The 15167-nt window shown below is 41.0% G+C and overlaps 1 protein-coding gene and 1 long non-coding RNA gene across 4 annotated transcripts in view; one reads left to right on the forward strand and one right to left on the reverse strand.

The window, feature by feature from the left end:
* CCR3 (chemokine (C-C motif) receptor 3) overlaps positions 1 to 6935 on the reverse strand; it is a 32307-nt gene extending 25372 nt beyond the window's left edge. The window contains exon 1 of the mRNA XM_010862395.1: positions 6748 to 6935. The gene's annotated coding sequence lies outside the window, so the exon portion shown is untranslated. The remainder of the gene's footprint in view (positions 1 to 6747) is intronic.
* Positions 1 to 15167, forward strand: part of LOC105004702 — a 176706-nt gene that overhangs the window by 111961 nt on the left and 49578 nt on the right. The window lies entirely within an intron of this gene.

Raw genomic sequence — 15167 nt, forward strand, 5'->3', positions numbered from 1 at the left:
GGGAAAATGGAGGCTCAGGCAAAGAAAAAGACATGGCATCTAATAGAGCCATGATTCAAAGCAGGTTGACATACTGGGGCACTTGTTGCTTGCTGTGAGACACCACCATTTCCTGTTGCTTGAACAAAGGGAAGGGGACAGTGGGCCTAGCCACTCGATGTCAGAGATTAAAGCCCAGGTCCTAGGGTACCGGGTCTCTGAGGCAGGGCCCAGTAGAAGAGGCCAACCCTTCAAGGGAGGCCTAGGGTGGCCCGAGTGGTGACTTTGGATAGCAAGGCAGAAGCGAGAGGGAAGCAGATTAGATAAGAGAAAGTAACACAGCGAGGTGGTCTGTCACCCCTCCCCCCTTCCTGTAACTTCCCCAAAAATAATGCTCAATCTCTCATGTGCCCAATTTGGCTGGATGTCCATCTGTCCTGTGAAACCCCACCTCCACCTTGCCGTCCAGGCATGCCCTAGCTATGCCATACCATGGAACTGTGGCTGCTGGGCTGCTGTGGCCTGGCAGTGCCATGCATTCCTCCTTCCTCTCGTCTCATCGTTCTGAAGCAGGAATTCAGATTGGCCCTTTGTGCTTAAATCTGCCAGTTTTTCCTTCCCTGGTGGCCCAGTGGTTTAGAATCCACCTTGCAATGCAAGGGACACCAGTTTGATCCCTACTCCGGGAAGATTCCACATGTCTCGGAGCAACTAAGCCCGTGCACCACAACTGCTAAGTTCTAGGGCCCGCAGGCTGCAACTCCTGAAGCCCGCGTGCCTAGAGCCTGTGCTCCACAACAAGAGAAGGCACGCAGTGAGAAGCCCACACGCTGCAATGAAGAGTAGCCCCCGCTCGCTGCATCTTGAGAAAGCAAGTGTGCAGCAACAAAGACCCACCACAGCCAAAAAATAAATAAGTAAATCTTTTTTAAAAATTAAAAACAGAAAAACTGAATCACTTTTCTGTACACCAGAAACTAACAACACTGCAAATCGACAATGCTTCAATTAAAAAAAAAAATGAAGGCCAGAAAACAACAAAATACCACCAACCACAGCTTACTCCCCTCAAGAAAACCCACAGAGGGAAAAGGAAGATAGTAACGAGACTAGAAAGTTCAGAAAAGGGAAGTATGAACTGAGTACAAGATGCCTCACCCCACAGGCACAAGCCCATGGTTTGAACTTCTGTTTGTGTGGCATGAAGCAGAGCCCACCCCAAGATGGCAGTGCGGCAAGACCCCTGCCTCCCTCCAGAAAGAGGACTGATCTAGCAGTGGTCTCATGAGCTGGTACATCCCAAGTGTAAGGGAATCCCCCTGCAAATAAGAAATTGAGCGCCAGCTAGCCGTATAAAGGGCAAGCATTTGGTTTCTGCCCAAACCAAAGATTTGTGGACTCAGATACAAAATCTGTTATGTTATCAGATCCCTTTGTCCTTGCAGATTTAAGATGAAAGGGATGGAAATACCTTTCCTTACATTCATGGTGTGTAGATAGCAGTAATGTGCTGGTAAGTGTTTTAACAATCCACTAGGAAGAAAGAAACAAAAAAGGCATTGAAATGTTTGCTGGTTTCCAGTTCCCTGGTGCAAAGACTCTCCTTGTGGCCAAGTTCAAGCTGTTGACTTAAGGTTACCGAAGGTGGAGTTGGGCAGCCTGAGCTTACCACGGGGTTAAACAACCATAGTGTTGCATTTACCTTATGTGCTTTATGTGCATCGTTGGATAAATGTTCGTAGATGAAAAAAGTGAGGCTCAGAAAAATAGATTACTTACCCTGTGTCATTAGCTACTTACTGGTGGAAAGAGGAGTTTAAAATCAATTAAAATTGATCTGCTCTAGACCAGTAGTTCTGAAGCTTTTTTGATATTGGCATAAACAGCCTTTTTTTTTTTCTTAGTCTTATGAGAGGATTTTATGAGCAATAAATTGGATAGCCTATGTAAGACCCCTAGTATAGATTTATGCAATTGATGATCAATAAATAACTGTTATTTATTACTATCAATATTGTTATTATTATCATATCCTTGTTATGTATGAGGTAGAGGCTCCTTGCTTTGATGTGGAAAAAATGAAGCATTTGTTGACATGAACCTAGTTAGAGAAGAAGTGGCTATGCCTGCAGTTTCAATACAATTCTTTGAAAGGCATTTCTTATGGCACAGACCTTGTAAGATGCAGAGCAGGGCTCAAGGCCATAATTTCTCCATATATCCCAAAACAGATTTCACTGACTTCTCTTAAACTCTGCTCTTTAAGCCAGATCATAGCACGTGTTGAGGTTTAGATAATACCACACCCATGGGATGCTGAGGGCAGAAACCTTGAGCAGGAGAGAATACCTTGCTGCCAAAGGATGTTGCCAAGCCAAGAAGTACATCTTCATGAGGCACTCAGTGGCCATAAACTCAGCTCCATTCCATGTTTTCCTCTCACTCTTATGTATTTTTACTTTAGAACACTGTGTACACATGGGTGTTGGTTTTATTCTCAGTGGTTCCCAAAATAGAAAACAGATAACAAACACCTATCAAATTGTGGTGCTGGGGAAGACTCTTGAGACTCCCTTGGACTGCAAGGAGATCAAAGCAGTCAATCCTAAAGAAAATAAACCCTGAATATTCATTAGAAGGACCGATGCTAAAGCTGAAGCTCCAATACTTTGGCCACCTGATGCAAAGAGCCAACTCATTGGAAAAGACCCTGATGCTGGGAAAGACTGAGGGCAAGAGAAGGAAGCGACAAGGATTAAATGGTTGGATAGCATCACTGACTCAGTGGACATGAATTTGAACAAACTCTGGGAAAGAGTGAAGGACAGGGGAGCCTGGTGTACTGCAGTCCATGAGGTCACAGAGTTGGATACCTCTTAGTGGCTGAACAACAGAAGCAAGTGCCTAACAAATAATTTTGTGAAAGTACATTATGACTCTATTTTCACAATAACTCAGACCAAACTAGAATCTTTATAGTAGAAAGTATTACATGCCTCACCCATGAGTCAAACATTTACAGATTTAGCAAATGGGCTCTGTGTCCTAAAACGATGTTTACTTGTAACTATTGTTGTTGTTTAGCCACTAAGTTATGTCCAACTCTTTGGGACCTGGAGGCCCGCCAGCGTCCTCTGTCCATGGGATTTCCCAGGTAAAAATATTAGAGTGGGTTGCCATTTCCTTCTCTGGGGATCTTTCTGACTCAGGGATCAAACTCATGTCTCCTGCATTGCGGGTTTGCTACTGAGCCACCAGGGACTCATTTTCTTATTTAAATATGTGATTTTGAGTCCTGGCTCTATGACTTTTTTAACTGACTTGACTCTGAAACTTTATGGCATTGAGACACTCGAGCCCAGAGGGTCACAGGGCAGGTTGGTTTGGGATTTTGTTTTTGTATTACAGTTCGTGGTCATTTTAATTTATCAACATAAAATTCAAACAAATGGATATTCCTAGAAGTTCCCTCTGGGACAGTTATTGGGAAAATTCCATTAGTTCCTAAAGTTTAAAATGTCCTACCTCAGAAAATCCCAAGTTGCACACATACCAAAAAGAATAATTTCAAGCTCATAGAAAAAGAGGTCAGTTTTGTGGTTACCAGAGGTGGGAGTTGGGAGGTGGGGAGAAAGGGAAGGTGGAACTGGATGAAGGTGGTGAAAAGGTACAGATTTCCAGTTACAAAATAAAAAAATACTAGTCATGTAAAACATTTTGAATATAATTGACACTGCTGTTATACATGAGAGGTGTTAAGAGAGTAAATCCTGAGTTCTTATCACAAGAAAAAAATTTTTTTCTATTTCTTTAATCATGTCTATTTGAAATGATGAGTATTCGCTAAACTTACTGTTACTTCATGATGTATGTAAGTGAAATCATTCTGTGGTACACCCTAAGCTTATACAATGCTGTATGTCAATTATATCTCGATAAAACTGGAAGAAAAAAATAACAAAATATTCTTAGAAGAATGATTTGCAATGCCAGTTTTAATGGCTGGTAAGCATTGTATCATGTGCATATATTTACTAATTTTTCAGGTGGTCCATTATTATTAGATACTTAGATCGGGTAAAGTATTACTCCATCATTAATAAGGCTGTGATACACATCCTTATTCACAGAGTGTTGTGCACATCTCTGATTGTTTCACTGGACTTGCTACTAAAACTTTGTGCCCTCTGAAAGCTTTTGATACATTATTGCCAGATTTCTCTGCCAAACAGTTGCATTTAAGGTGTAACTTTAGGCATCCCACTCCAGTACTCTTGCCTGGAAAATCCCATAGATGGAGGAGCCTGGTAGGCTGCAGTCCATGGGGTCGCTAAGAGTCGGACACAACTGAGCGACTTCACTTTCACTTTTCACTTTCCTGCATTGGAGAAGGAAATGGCAACCGACTCCAGTGTTCTTGCCTGGAGAATCCCAGGGACGGGGGAGCCTAGTGGGTTGCTGTCTATGGGGTCGAGCAGAGTCAGACACAACTGAAGTGACTTAGCATTATTCCCAACAGCAGTTCATGAAAGTGTCTGTTTTTTTCACACTGTCAGCACATCAGATATTGCCATACTATTTCTTTAACTTCTTTAATGATTCTCAATTTTATAGGCAAAAAAAAGTGCCAACTTGTGTTTTTAGTTTGTACCTCTTGAGAAAAACAGGATTCTTTAAAAAATCCTTTTAAAAAAGCCCTGGATTTCCCTCACGTTTTCCAGCATCATGTTGGTGGCACCACAGTCACTGCACTGGGGCTCCGTGGCCAAGTGACTCACTCTGTCAAAATGCTAACTAACATAGTTTCCTGCCATCGGAGGTTCTGTCAGAACGTTACGTGGCTTAATTTTGACCCTTAATACCAACATCCTTTGTTCCGAGAGGAGGGGAAGAGAAAGCATCAAGTAAACATCCTAAGAGAGGGTAGCAGCTGGCAGGAGCATTTCTGCTTTCATTTGTCTGCATTGTTAGGTTCAGACTGAAGGGCAGATAGGAAAGCCCTTTAACAGGCAGGGAAACCGACCGTAAGGAGACTTTGTTTTGACACAGGTCACTCTCGGTGTTTTAATGCACTCACAACAGTTTCTCCTTCTGGTGTGGAGTTGGAACGACCCTGGACTCCACAGAGGCGTGGTGCCCTCCCTGTAGACTGAGTGAATCACATTCTGTCGCTCCTCTGTTGCAGTTCTGAATAGAGTACGTTTGCCCTCATCTCTTTTCCCCCCTTCTGTTAGGAGCAGACTAAATCTAATACTGTGTTCTTAGTGTATGTTGAACTTAGTGAACTCTGTGATTCTCATGAAAAGGCTCGAGTGGAGAAAGGCCAGGTCTTGTAATTAAAGGCTTCTGGAAGCATCCTTCAGAGCACATGCCATTGGCTCTTGTACCCTGTTGTCCACCAGAGTCTCTTCTCTGTGTATTGCAGTGTAAGTGTGATGTGGCCAAAGAGAGCTGATGCTTGAGATTTTTCACTGTGACAGTGCAGAATAACAAAGAAGGGGGAGACGTTTCTTTCTTTAAGTTTATATTGACCTAGCTTCCATTGCTCTGAGAATTACTATATGAAAAAAAATTTTTTAATAAAGTCTGTACTATTATATCATTATTATTGATGTAATGGGTTAAAAATTGCATATTGGTTTTCATTTTTAATCCATCTATTATATATAATATGGACTTCCCAGATGGCACAGTGGTAAAGAATCTGCCTGCCAGTGCAGGGAGACACAAGAGATGCAGGTTTGATCCCTAGGTCAGGAAGATCCCCTGGAGCAGGAAATGGCAACCTACTCTAGTATTCTTGCCTGAAAAATTCCATGGACAGAGGCGCCTACTGGGCTATAGTCCAGGGGATAGAAAAGAGTTGGGCGCAGCTGAGCACAACACACACATAGAATATATATTAAATATTAGTTTTATATCTGGTCAGCCTCAACTCTACCCCCTCCTAGGTTTTAACACTTTTTTTCACTTTATTCCAGACTGCAGCTTTTTCCTAAGCTCATATCAGGTCCTCATGTATAGAAAACTGCCTTGTTTATTTGAATAAGAAAAAGTTTGAGACTTCCAGAAGAACATTAAACAGCTACATGCATACAGAAACAGAATATAGAATATACATTTCTAATTTAACTTTGGTATAAGTCACAACTTCTCAAGACCTGTTTTTACATGATGAAAGGAGAGTTTATCATTAGAAGAAAGAACACAAGTAAACCCTTTTCTATTTCAGACCTGTCAGGGGAGTCAGGCCCCAAGTCTTTCACAAACCAGGAGCTGTTTCCCCTTCTCCTCCTGAATCTTAGCTCCATTCCCCTCTAGCTCTTTACTTACCAATAGAACCGGACAGTAGGGTTAATAACCACCACTGATTCCTATTCTGGACCCGGAATAGGTGTATAAGGTTCAGAGGGTGGATTTACTTGCTCCGTGAGGCACACAGAATCCAGGAGTGGTTGAACTTGAACTTCAACCCATGTTTTCAAGCTCCAGAACCATAATCTCAACCACTGAACTATGCTGTCCCAAAGTAGCCTGGTGGTTCTCCAACATTTTTTCAGCACTGAAACTTTTTAACTGATATCTTCCATAAAATTGCAAAAATAGGGCTGCCCTGGGTAAGAAGGAACCCAGGTCTCATTTGCTTGGCCTCATTTACAAGCCTGGGTTGGCCCCATGGTGCTTTCACAGAACACTGAGCTGCAGGAAGTAGGAGAGGAAACCACTACATTCCCATGACTACACTGACCTTGATGGAGCACAACCTACCTTGCCTCCTCTCCAGAGTCTCTGGGTGAAGACCAAGCAGTCAGGGTCCACAAGAGCAGAGGCCCAAGAGTGTGAGTCACAGCTTAAGTAGCAGTGTCAACAGTCAAAGGCCGATAGAGCTGCCCTATTTTAATACTTCCGCAGCGCTGCAGAAGGGTTATCAAGAGACAAGCAGTGCCTGCATTTTCTCTGCCTTCACAATGGACATGATAAGGGATTTGGAAACTCATTTCCCCTGTTCTTCTCTGCCAAGTAAAAATCAGAGTTATACTGAATAAAAATTGAATACCCTATGTGGCTGGTTTGGTAATCATTAATGCATCCTTAATATCTAGCTATGTCTGCTGGTCATACCAAAATCTGCTTTTAGATCTTTCAGTTCAGTTCAGTTCAGTTGCTCAGTTGTGTGTGACTATTTGTGGCCCCATGGACTGCAGCACACCAGGCTTCCCTGTCGTTCATCATCTGGAGCTTGCTCAAACTCATGTCCGTTGAGTCAGTGATGCCATCCAACCATGTCATCCTCTGTCATCCCCTTCTCCTCTCGTCTTCAGTCTTTCCTAGCATCAGGGTCTTTTCCAGTGAGTCAGTTCTTCACATCAGGTGGCCAAAATATTGGAGTTTCAGCTTCAGTAACAGTCCTTCCAATGAATATTCAGGACTGATTTCCTTTAGGATGGACTGGTTGGATCTCCCTGCTGTCCAAGGGACTCTCAAGAGTCTTCTCCAACACCACAGTTCAAAAGCATCAATTCTTCACCGCTCAGCTTTCTTTATAGTCCAACTCTCACATCCATACATAACTCATGGAAAAACCATAGCTTTGACTAGATGGACCTTTGTTGGCAAAGTAACATCTCTGCTTTTTAGTATGCTGTCTAGGTTGGTCACAGTTTTTCTTCCAAGAAGCAAACAACTTTTAATTTCATGTCTGCAGTCACCATCTACAGTGATTTTGGAGCCCCCAAAATAAAGTCTTTCACTGTTTCCCCATCTATTCACCATGAAGTGATGGGACCAGATGCCATGATCTTAGTTTTCTGAATGTTGAGTTTAAAGCCAGCTTTTTCACTCTCCTCTTTCACTTTCATCAAGAGGCTCTTTAGTTCCTCTTTGCTTTCTGCCATAAAGGTGGTATCATCTGCATATCTGAGGTTATTGATATTTCTCTTGGCAATCTTGATTCCAGCTTGTGCTTCTTCCAGCCCAGAGTTTCTCATGATGTACTCTGCATATAAGTTAAACAAGCAGGGTGACAATATACAGCCTTGATGTACTCCTTTCCCTATTTTGAACCTTTCTGTTGTTCCATGTCCAGTTCTAACTGTTGCTTCCTGACCTACATACAGATTTCTCAAGAGGCAGGTCAGGTGGTCCGGTATTCCCATCTCTTTAAGAATGCTCCAGAAATAACTCATGCTTTAATAGAATCTGACGTGTCAGTGTCCTAGTGAAGAATATTGCTTTCATTGTCTCTTGCCTTCAAAAATACTTCAGTCCACTGGGGACCAGTGTATTTATAGTACCCACAAATTGTTTTTAAATTTCAACTGTTGAGTTAGGTGTGCTTGAAGGACTTGTGAGCACAGAACCACAGCTACACTACCTAGTTGGCCCCAGCAGCACTTATCATCAGATAAATGGGAGAAGAGAATTTATCTTGACTGCAGGGGTAAAACTCATAGTGCATAAGCAATCCAAGCAGATGAGGGTTAGCAATGAACGTGCAGAAGAAACTGATGTTGGTGAGTAAAGAGAAGGAGGCCAGAAGCTTCCCATAAGAAGTATAACCTAATCAGAACCCTGGCAACTTGAATGGGATTTAAAAGCATGTCCAAAAGAAGTTTGCCTTCTTGGCTCTATGGTGGTGTGGTAATGGAGTGAGAGCGCTTGGAGCAAGTTCCTAGAACTTTTGGCCACAGTAGAGTGTAAATTATGCAAAAATCAAATTCATTTATTGGTTTTATTTAAGCTGAGTTTTTCATTTTGGACTTTTTTCTTTTTCACATTTTCAAATACTTCAACCACATGTAAAATCTTCTTTGAAAATGACCTATCAACCAGCATCGTTACAAGTACATGTGGGCACAGCATACTTAGCGCAGGATCCTGTATGCACATCAGCTCTTCCATTTGCTGTGTAAGACGTTTCTGTTTCCTAATGCAGAACACCCTTCTCTGAGCTCACCTACTTGGGACTGCTGATGAACATGGAGGCAGTTTTCAATTTGGGGCTGCTACACATACAGCTACTATGAACATGTGTAACAGATCTTTGTTTGAACATAAGCTTTCTTCTCTCTGGAGTAAATACCTAGGGGTGATATATGCCTGGACTTTTATAGTAGATGCATATTGAAGTTTCTTAAAAACTGCTCAACTCTTTCCCAAAGTGACTGTACCATCTTATATCCTCATCAGTAGTGTGGGATTTCTAGTTGTTCTACATCCTCACCAACATTTAGTATGTTTGTTATTTATTTATTTTTCTTTTATTATACTATTTATTTTTTTTCCTGGTGATTCTCATGCCTTTTAAGGATTGGCCTTCTTCACATCTTCACCTTCCCCCAACCTCTGCAGTATAGTTTCTATTCAGTCAAGTCCTCCTTCCGCTGGAAATGACTTCTAAGAGCTCCCCATCCTTACTGTCCTGACCTGGATCCACTTCCCAGGCCACACCACTGTCCTCTGGAAGCTTCTATCCTACTGGGTGGGGCTCCCTGGCTCCCGGGCCCTCCACCTTCCTTTCTTGCTTTGCCTGAGTACAGACCTAAGTAACTTTCAATGAGAGAACAATGATAGATAGAATTTCTGAATCCTCACACATGTGAAATGTTTTCGTCTTGCCTTCATACCTTATATACTTTGATAGTTTGACTGAGCAGAGAAATGTTGGCTCAAAGTTATTTTCCTTTAGAACTCAAAAACCATCTATCATCTTTTAGCATCCTCTGTAGCTAATGATATTTCATTATATTATTTCAAATCCATTCTTATTTTCAGAAAGAACCTTTCTGCATCCTTGGTTTTCTGAAATGTCCCCAAGAATGTGTCTGAGCCTGGGTGCTGTTCATGATACTAAGAACTCAATAGACTGTTTCAATCTGAACACTTTTGTTCCTTTAATCTGGAAAGTCCTCAATCTCAATTTTGTATAATTCCTTCCACTCTGATGAGTTGATTCCTATTAATCACATTTTGGATCTCATCCATTTTTCCCTCCAGGTATTTTGTTATTTTCTCCTGTATATTTTGTCTCTTTTGTAGTATGGTTTTCCATTTTAGTCACTCAAAGGAATAGAGGTATATCATATTTTAATTTGTATTTTTTTAATGAACACTGATGTTATATGTTTCTCTTTTCTTTTACTTTTAACCAATCTATTTCTTAATATGTGAAGTTGGTATCTAAAGGCAGCATTTATCTAATATCTTCATAATAACTTTGCAACTTTTATGTCAGTTTGAAATTACTCCAAAATTAGAAGTTTATGTTTTTTGTTTGTTTTATTTTATTTTTTAACTTTGCAATATTGTATTGGTTTTGCCATATATCAAAATGAATCCACCACAGGTATACATGTGTTCCCCATCCTGAACCCTCCTCCCTCCTCCCTCCCCATACCATCCCTTGGGATCATCCCAGTGCACCAGCCCCAAGCATCCAGTATTGTGCATCGAACCTGGACTGGTGACTCGTTTCATATATGATATTATACATGTTTCAGTGCCATTCTCCCAAATCATCCCACCCTCTCCCTCTCCCACAGAGTCCAAAAGACTGTTCTATACATCAGTGTCTCTTTTGCTGTCTCGTATACAGGGTTATGTTTTTAAAAAGACTTAAATACTAGAGAAAAGATATTTTATATTTACTCATTTCCAGTGCTGTTCATTTCTTTGTGCAGATCTACATTCACTTCTCATATAATTTTCCTCTTGTCTGAAGTTCTTCCTTTAACTTTTTTTAAAATTTTATTTTATTTTTAAACTTTACAATATTGTATTGGTTCTGCCATACATCGAAATGAATCTGCCACAGGCATACATGTGTTCCCCATCCTGAACCCTCACTGTTCTGTTGGTGATGAATTAATTCAACTTTTGTTTGAAACCATCTTTATTTCACCCTCAATTTTTTGGATAATTCTTCAGGGTATAGATTCTCAGTTGAATCTTTTTTCATTACTCTAAATGTGTTGTTCTAGTATTTCCTCATTTGAGTTGTTTCTAATCAGAAATATCATCATTATGTTATGCTGTGGTGTAGTTTTCTTCAGGTTACTTGTACTTGGATATCAATAAGATTCTCAGATCTGCGGATTAATATTTTCAATTAAACGTGAGTTTTGAGCCACTACTTCTAATTGTCTTTTCACCACTGCTTATTTTTAGGGACTCTAATTATTCATCCATTAGGTCACATCTTAAAATTATCTCATTGATGATTTTTAATTTATTTTTAAATTCTTTTTTCTCAGTCCATTTTGAATACTCTCTATTGATGTCATCAAGTTCACTAATCATTTCTTCTGCAATGTCCCATGTACCATTAATCCTATTCCACTTTTCTATATGTTTTACATAAATTGCCTTTCCCTCACCTCTGGATTATACCCAATGATATTGCTAATGATTTTTTATACATTAAATATTTCTTATATTTTTATAGCAGTTCCTTAAATTGGCAATTTCTTCCACATTTCATGGATTCTGAGAAGCAAGTAGGGGGTGATATTAATAGTGTCTGTGTTTTACAGGTAAAGTAAATGAGAAATCAAGTGAGACTGCCAAGGTGTCTAGTGAGTGGAAATCACTGTGGTTGATCATAATCATTTATCTTTTCTTATATGATCGTATTTAATCTGGAACCATTTCTTATTTTTAAATTTGGTTGTTTTGGGTTACATAGACATATATTACATTATAGATGGATATTCAGTTCAGTTCAGTTCAGTCGCTCAGTCGTGTCCGACTCTTTGTGACTCCATGAATCGCAGCACACCAGGCCTCCCTGTCCGTCACCAACTCCCAGAGTTCACCCAAACTCATGTGCATCGAGTCGGTGATGCCATCCAGCTACCTCATCCTCTGTTGTCCCCTTCTCCTCCTGCCCCCAATCCCTCCCAGTATCAGAGTCTTTTCCAAGGAGTCAACTCTTCGCATGAGGTGCCCAAAGTATTGGAGTTTCAGCCTCAGCATCAGTCCTTCCAGTGAACACCCAGGACTGCTCTCCTTTAGGATGGACTGGTTGGATCTCCTTGCAGTCCAAGGGATTCTCAAGAGTCTTCTCCAGCACCACAGTTCAAAAGCACCAATTCTTCGGCGCTCAGCTTTCTTCACAGTCCAACTCTCACGTCCATACATGACCACAGGAAAAACCATAGCCTTGATTAGATGGACCTTTGTTGGCAAAGTAATGTCTCTGCTTTTGAATATGCTATCTAGGTTGGTCATAACTTTCCTTCCAAGGAGTAAGCGTTTTTTAATATCATGGCTGCAGTCACCATCTGCAGTGATTTTGGAGCCCCCAAAAATGAAGTCTGACACTGTTTCCACTGTTTCCTCATCTATTTCCCATGAAGGAATGGGACTAGATGCCATGATCTTAGTTTTCTGAATGTTAAGCTGTAAGCCAACTTTTTCACTCTCCTCTTTCACTTTCATCAAGAGGCTCTTTAGTTCCTCTTTGCTTTCTGCCATAAGGGTAGTGTCATCTGCATATCTGAGGTTATTGATATTTCTCCCGGCAATCTTGATTCCAGCTTGTGCTTCTTCCAGCCCAGCATTTCTCATGATGTACTCTGCATAGAAGTTAAACAATCAGGGTGACAATATACAGCCTTGATGAACTCCTTTTCCTATTTGGAACCAGTCTGTTGTTCCATGTTCAGTTCTAACTCCTTTTCCTATTTGGAACCAGTCTGTTGTTCCATGTTCAGTTCTAACTCTTGCTTCCTGACCTGCATATAGGCTTCTCAAAAGGCAGGTCAAGTGGTCTGGTATGCCCATTTCTTTCAGAATTTTCCACAGTTTGTTGTGATCCACACAGTCAAAGGCATTGGCATAGTCAATAAAGCAGAAATAGATGTTTTTCTGGAACTCTCTTGCTTTTTCAGTGATCCAACGGATGTTGGCAATTTGATCTCTGGTTCCTCTGCCTTTTCTAAAACCAGCTTGAACATCAGGAAGTTCACGGTTCACATATTGCTGAAGCCTGGCTTGGAGAATTTTGAGCATTACTTTACTAGCGTGTGAGATGAGTGCAATTGTGTGGTAGTTTGAGCATTCTTTGGCATTGCCTTTCTTTGTGATTGGAATGAAAACTGACCTTTTCCAGTGCTGTGGCCACTGCTGAATTTTCCAAATTGGCTGGCATATTGAGTGCAGCACTTTCACAGCATCATCTTTCAGGATTTGAAATAGTTCAACCGGAATTCTATCACCTCCACTAGCTTTGTTCATAGTGACGCTTCCTAAGGCCTACTTGACTTCACATTCCAGGACGCCTGGCTCAAGATGGATATTAAATATATTATATTACATTACTATTTACCAAGTTGTAAAGATACATCAATTCCTTTGTTTGTAACCCTATCTGAATTACTTTGCTGACAAAGGTCTGTCAGCAAAGGTCTGACAAAGGTCTGTCCAAGCTATGGTTTTCCAGTGGTCATGTGTGGATGTGAGAGTTGGACCGTAAAGAAGGCTGAGTGCCAAAGAAGTGATGTTTTTGAACTATAGTGTTAGAGAAGACTCTTGAGAGTCCCTTGGACTGCACTAAGATCAAGCCAGTCAATCGTAAAGGAAATAAACCCTGAATGTTCATTGGAAGGACTGATGCTGAAGCTGAAGCTCCAATACTTTGGCCACCTGATGCAAAGAGCCAACTCATTAGAAAAGACCCTGATGCTGGGAAATATTGCAGGCAGGAGAAGAAGGGGGGATAGAGGATGAGATGGTTGGGTGGCATCACCGACATGAGTTGAGCAGCTCCAGGAGATGGTGAAGGACAGGGAATCCTGGCATGCTGCAGTCCATGGGGTCGCAAAGAATTGGACATGACTGAGTGAACAACAACAATCTGAATTCTAGCCAGTGATTTTTTCAGGAAATGTGAAACCAGGAAACAATATGCTAGGTTTCTTCTGTAAATACTGATGAATATTAGTCACATAAGTGACTGAGAGGTACTCACACAACCAAAACGAAGTATAGGAGAGCTTGATTGATTGGGGAAATTACCTGCTACTAGGCCCAGCTCTCTCATTAACTCACTTTCATGCCCACCTCCTTTCCTTATGCAGATAATAAAAGAGGAAAATCTAGTTCAGTAAATATTTATCAGGGGCTTACTATGAGCGAAACATTGACACATGACTTTTGATTTAAACCTCACCACAGTCCAGACGTCCCATTATGTAGGAGAGAGAACCAATATCAAAGAGATAAGAAGGGGCAAAAGGAGAAAAGGAAAGATATACCCATCTGAATATAGAGTTCCAAAGAATAGCAAGGAGAGATAAGAAAGCCTTCCTAGGTGATCGGTGCAAAGAAATAGAGGAAAACAATAGAATGGGAAAGACTAGAGATCTCTTCAAGAAAATTAGAGATACCAATGGAACATGTCATGCAAATATGGGCTCAATAAAGGACAGAAATAGTATGGACCTAACAGAAATAGAAGATATTAAGAAGAGGTGGCAAGAATACACATAAGAACTATACAAAAATATCTTCATGACCCAGATAATTACAATGGTGTGATCACTGACCTAGAGCCAGACATCCTGGAATGTGAAGTCAAGTGGGCCTTAGAAAGCATCACTACGAACAAAGCTAGTGGAGGTGATGGAATTCCAGTTGAGCTATTTCAAATTCTGAAAGATGATGCTGTGATAGTGCTGCACTCAATATGCCAGCAAATTTGCAAAATTCAGCAGTGGCCACAGGACTGGAAAAGGTCAGCTTCCATTCCTCAAACTACTGCACAACTGCACTCATCTCACACGGTAGTAAAGTAATGCTCAAAAGTAATGCTCAAAATTCTCCAAGCCAGGCTTCAGCAATACATGAACCGTGAACTTCCAGATGTTCAAGCTGGTTTTAGAAAAGGCAGAGGAACCAGAGATCAAATTGCCAACATCCGTTGGATCACTGGAAAAGCAAGAGTTCCAGGAAAGCATCTGTTTCTACTTTACTGACTTTGCCAAAGCCTTTGACTGTGTGAATCACAACTGTGGAAAATTCTGAAAGAGATGGGCATACCATACCACCTCATCTGCCTCTTGAGAAATCTGTATGCAGGTCAGGAAGCAACAGTTAGAATTGGACATGGAACAACAGACTGGTTCCAAATAGGGAAAGGAGTATGTCAAGGCTGTATATTGTCACCCTGCTTGTTTAACTTATATGCA

Source organism: Bison bison, unplaced genomic scaffold (genome assembly GCF_000754665.1).
Source record: "Bison bison bison isolate TAMUID 2011002044 unplaced genomic scaffold, Bison_UMD1.0 scf7180017864482, whole genome shotgun sequence".
NCBI classification, from domain to species: Eukaryota; Metazoa; Chordata; class Mammalia; order Artiodactyla; family Bovidae; genus Bison; species Bison bison.